The sequence below is a fragment of the Dinoponera quadriceps genome, unplaced genomic scaffold (assembly GCF_001313825.1).
Source record: "Dinoponera quadriceps isolate SergipeBrazil2010 unplaced genomic scaffold, ASM131382v1 scaffold777, whole genome shotgun sequence".
Lineage (NCBI taxonomy): Eukaryota > Metazoa > Arthropoda > Insecta > Hymenoptera > Formicidae > Dinoponera > Dinoponera quadriceps.
Genome location: NW_014555488.1, coordinates 1725737 through 1731689, shown reverse-complemented (window position 1 = coordinate 1731689; position 5953 = coordinate 1725737).

The window sequence follows — 5953 nt, the reverse complement described above, 5'->3', positions numbered from 1 at the left end:
CCCCCCCCACGGCGGATTGTCCGTCGACGATGGCCCGCGTTGACGCGCCTTGGTGCGGCTTTGACCTCGTTCTCCCCGGGAGTATCGTAGGATTCTTAAGACGACCACGATCGAAATATTAATTTCAGCGGCAAAAAAGTACTTATAGGTTTTTTCTCGCTCCGCAGCGACTCCGGGACGCTGAACGATTCGTGAATGCCGAAGGAGAGACTCCGGCTACGCAGCGGAGAAAAAAGACGTTTTTCGAGAGTCGTTCATTCATTTTAATGACAGCGATCCGGAATATTGTTCCGGATCTGTAAAGGAGTGAATGAGAGAGAGAGAGAGAGAGAGAGAGGGGGAGAAAGAGAGCGTGAGGAATAATTAATTTAAAGTAGCGGGGCCGCCTCGGCTGAGAGCGTTGATTTTGCCTGGCGCGATACACGTAAATGCCATTCATAGCGCGGATAATTCAGGCGATGAAAGGTTCTCGTTCCAGAAAACGGCGACGCGAAACCGCGCCGCGAAAAGAAGTAATCCGTTCTCACCGGCGCCTTTCACCACCGCTAATTCCCCCCCCCCCTCCCGGAGCCGACGCATCGATCGTGTTTACACGCGGCCGGTTGAAATTCAAATCCCAATTACCATCCCATTCCGAGCTACTAATTCCACGTCATTCCGTTGATGGACGAGTCCTCGAGGAGCGAAGAGATTTCATCACTCGGCACCTTCGGACGGCGCGACCAGATTCCCTCGGATCTCGCGCGCCGGAGCTTGCACGCAACGCCTAAGAACCGTCCCGATCTCGAAGCGATTTCTCGCGGCATGCCGCGCCAAACGATTCGTGATCCATAGATCGCGCGCCCGATCCTCGTCCCCTCCGCCCGACGAGAGCGGAGCCTTCCGCGACGAACAAAGGAGGACTGCCGGACCGATAAAAGCTGAATTAACACGTCGCCGGGGTCAAGCCGCGAATTAATTTCGTGCCACGCCGGCGCGTCGCACGAAATGTCGCCGGGCTGACCTTTCGAATCGGCTCGATTTCCGCGATTTCTCAACGACACTCCGAACGCCGCGCATTCGCTCCCTTTTTTCCGTCATCGTTGTCGCGCTCGAGAAAGAATGAAGGAGAGAGAGAGAGAGAGAGAGAGAGAGAGAGAGAGAGAGAGAGAAAGTGGAGTATTTATTCTACGGAACATTCCCCCTGAAGTTTATGTTAGAGATACAAAGAAATTTTGGGACGGAGGTTTGTGAACATGAACGTCCATTAGATTCACAAAATACTGCTAGTGTTTTTCGTGCAGTCATACTTATTTTGTCACGCTCTCCGAACTGCAAATAATGCAAATAATTTCGGAAATAATTTCTTAACTTGGAAATAATTTCGGTTACCGTAAAAATTCGTATATTCACTGTAATTATTATAATTTGACTTTCCATTAACTGGAAAATAATCGAAAGTCATAATTGAATGAACGTAATGAGATTGCTACATGCGAGGTCTTACTGAATGCAGAAACTTTCTATGCAACATGCGTGTGTGTATGAATATAAAATTTATATAAAATTATGGAACACTCGCAGACAAAAAAGTTGATAATCAATCTAAGACCAAGATGATACTTACATAAAAAACAAAAACTGAGACTAAGATTTAAACTAATACTAAAATTAAAAGGTGGAAGTATAACAGCTGGATCTTAATCCTGACAATCAAGAGAACGTACGTAATAATTTTAATTTTAACTTTAATGTTAATTTTTTATTTTTATCTTAATTTTTTACAGAGAAACATTCGGAATCTCTCTCTTTCTCTCTCTCTCTCTCTTTCTTTCTCTCTCGACACGGGTCGTCGCTATCGTTCCGATCTGTATCTGCACGATCCGCGTGCGTCGCGCCAGGTGAGACGCGAAAAAATCGTGCCCGCTCGCTTCGAGGGGTTACGAGACCGGTCGCGCGAGGAGGAGGACGACGACGACTAAAGGTCGATAATTAAGGCGGTAATAAGGGACATGAAATTAGAAAGCGGAGTGCAAAGGAAAGGAGGGAGAGGGATGGAAGTGCGAGGTGAAAAGAGACGGACATTGCGATCGGCGGCACGGCCGATGCCCGAGAGCGCTCGCCGCGTGATCGCTGCGCCGGGAGCCCCCTCCCCCCTCCTGCCCCCCCGATCGTAATATCGAGTTAATAAACTCCATACATAGACGCGATCTTTAACTCAGCTAATAGCCGCTCCGCTAAGCGCCGGGCATTTTTCTCGGCGTCTCTTCTCGCGGATACACGCGACGACGGCGACACGGCGGAGGTTATATATTAATGATCCCGCGGATCACGCGCCCGTAGTGGTGTCATCATCGACGATCCGATAACGATGTCAGATGCGAGCCTCCTTCCACGTACGACCTACTCCACGTAAGTGCGCGCGAGCTGACGAAGTAACGGGACTCAGCAACGTTTTCTCGATCGTGCTTTTGTCGCTCGACTTATAATCCGCCGGACGTAAGACCGGTGCCGGCGAAAATTAACATCAATATTCTTCTCTCTCTCTCTCTCTCTCTCGGTTACCGATTCGGATGCGCTATTGTTTGCCGCGTGCGGCGTGCAATTTCGTCCGATTGTTTCGCCCGGCCTCCCGATCACGGACGAGTCGTATCACGCATAATTTTCTGCGTACGCTGCTCCCTTCTTGATCCTCGCGAGCTCTTCGATGAGAGCGAGGGTGAAAGGGAGCAGGCGAAAGACAGAGAGAGAGAGAAAGAGACGAGTTATCGGAGGCGGCCGATCGATAAATTACAGCGAAGCACGAAGGAGGAGGCAGCCCGAGGAAGGGCGATACGCGTTGCCGATTGTTCGGCCGCCGGTGTCGCGGCGGCGATCTGATCGTCACTCGTGTCGTAATAACGTTTATCGTCGCGAAAAATTATCAGTCATAAATCCACGAAGCGGCGCGCGGCCGAGAGGAAATCCGACGTCGTCGTCTCGCTCCCTCCGTCCGTCCGTCCGTTCATTCATCCACCCGTTCATTCACATTCACTCCTCCGTTCGTCCACGTTCTTCCACGGAACGCAGACACCTCGACACAGCGCGAGCACGCCGAGCGGACACGACGAGCCCGAAACTGTCGTCACGCGAGACAGGACGCCGGGGGACACCCTGCCCCCCCTCCCCCCTACGCGCCGACTCCCCCATCCTGCGCGCCACGGTCCACGTAATAACACGTTGCCGCCGTGGTCCGACCAATATATTAATTACCGCTCAATATATTAATTACTGACCCTATAATCTTGGCGAGACGCGCCGTGGGATCTCGCCGTGGAGGAGAGTTCGAGCGCGGCGTTCTACGGCGGTCCGTCCGCATCCTCCGTCCGTTCGCCCGTCGTTCTTCGCGTCGCCATCCCTCTTCCTTGCTCTCTCGTTCTCTTTATCCGGCCTGTCTGTCTGTCTCTCTTTCTCTCTCCCTCTCGCTAATGGTCTTCGCCCTTCGCAGTCCTTCTTCTTCCTTCTACCTTCCGCCTTCTACGTTCTACGGCGACCACTTCCTCGCAGCGCCGACCTGCGTCGTCGCGACGACGCGGTGCGAACAGCCGATCTATCCGGTCCTCTTTCTTCTTCCCTCTCAGGGCTCTCTGCGAGGTACTCCGGGTGCAAAATCAATCGACCGATCGGCGAGATCGTTAGTGCCCGGACGATTGCATCTGGCGGGACGCGCTGCGTAGCGCGATTCGGAATGAGGAAACGCGAGTGGCGGCGCGCGACCTTACAGGACAGCATCCCTTTTCAGTCCCGTGACGTTTTGTCGAGAAACGTGGATGGCGAAACAAATGTAGCAATAGCTTATTTTTGTCGCAAAAGGTTTATTGTATTTTCGAGTTTCGCAAAGACACGTGTTTTCTGCGGGGACATCCGCGGGAGTGCGATGCAAAAATTGCGGGTTCGTCTGACGTTTGCGTTTAGAAACCGGCGCGCAACACGGAACACGGACTACCGGTCGCCGGTTGGAAACACGCTTTTTCTCCATTAGTCAGCCCCTCGACGCTCGACGACAGCGGAATAATGCATGCTCCAAACAAAACTCCCACGTAACAGGCGCTTACATACACGCACGTACAGGATAATGATTTCGCATACACGCAGAGTCGAGGCGTCGCTCGCGTCCTACGACGCGTGTCGAACTCGCTGTCCTTTCTCCGGGCTCCCTATTATACATATATAGCTCACGTGAAAATGTATTGTTAGAATGCACGAGAGGGAAAGACAATCGATTGACCAACGAAACCGTGGATAGCTGATTCGAGCATTAAAAAATGCAGAGACGGCGAGGAAACTCGTTGAATCTACTGCGATTCCGCGGCTGACAGATGTCATTCATGCGCACTTATATATATCCTCTAAAAAATATTAAAAAGCATCCATTTGGCATCTCTGTGCATTTACTTTTGTATTAAATAAGATATTTTATGATTGTTATTTATAAAAAAAATATTACTTTCTAAGATGATTTTTTAATAAAAAATGTCAATTTAAAATGGAGAACATTTTGTAAGGATAGTTTTATATTTTTCTTCTAAACTTTGTAATAATGGACTTTCAACAAATCATTTGTAAGACAATGTACAGATCATGACATACATATTTATATTTCGTGTGGCAACCAGAAGTTTACACAAAATTCAAAGTATACGTTTATATCTCCGAGAGCGCGGAATGCAAATTTAAGTCACATACGGCCGAATTGATCTTAAACGTAGTTATCTTATTTAATAAACGCCAAACTAGCCGAGTCGAAATGTTGACTCTACATTAAGTCTACTTGAAGCAAATTCTTATTGGATATTAAACAAAGATGAAACGACGTTTGCGTCGTTGTGAGTGTTAAGTGGAATCTGCTCTTAGTTTTACGTTAAAACTTCAACTGAAGAAGACGAAAATAACGTTCGATTTATAGCATCTGAGAAGCAGTAGAAGATCTTTAAAGACTTAATATGGAAATGAAATTTCGACTCGGGTAGCCCAAGTCTGTTGGAAATAGGCTAATCTAATTATTCCGGTTCTATTTTCTGAAAATTAACCTACAATTCTTTCTACAATTGACTACTGTCTCGTCTTCCGTGTTCTCTCTCTCTCTCTCATATCCAATCAAGATAATCCTCGCTTGTTTCCATCCTCTGTCTGAGAAGACCTCTTTGTTTCGGTTCAAATCAAATCATCCATTGTTCCTTATGCCTGCATATCGTCTTTGTTCCTTGCAACTCGTCACCCACGTGGCCACTCGTGTTGCATTTTAGGTACGCGAGCACTCCAGGGTTAATGAGTGCGAGGTACCGAGTAACATCTCACGCAACAAAATGGCGAATATATTGAAATTTTGCACTGGTGCGGGTTGGGATCGAAATGCCCATCCATATCGCCCTCCCCCTCGGCCCCGGGTGACCCGAGCGAAGCCGCGGATCCACCGACGTCGGCGGAGCGCGGTGGAAACGGCGGGCGAGAGACGTAGGCTCTACGTAGCTCGTAAACCTAAAAGGCGATCTCGAAGGGCTCGCATACCGTGAGCGGGTCCTTCGATGGAGCGAACGATACCCGCGCGGAATTCAAATGAGACGCCACGAATCCCGCGAGTCCGATGCCGGCGCGCATTCCACGAGCGAGCTTCCTCGGCGAGGAGCGAGTCACGAGCGGAGGAGTAGCGCGAAGCGCTCGTGGATACGCGCGGCGATCTCTTTCGACAACGTCGTCGTCGTCGCGCTCATGGTCGCTCTCGTCCCGACGTCCGTCAAGATCGCGTCATCGCGCGGTGGTCTTATTAAATCAAACCGGCCGATCCGTCCGCTCGATAAGGGCCTCTACCTGTCGACAGGTGGATTCGTCTCCTTCGCCGAGCGTGTACACACAGGAGCGGCTGCGATGGGACCGCGATAACGCGGCTTAAAAAGCCCGCTTGAAGAGAGACAGAGAGAGGGGCAGAAAGAGAGAC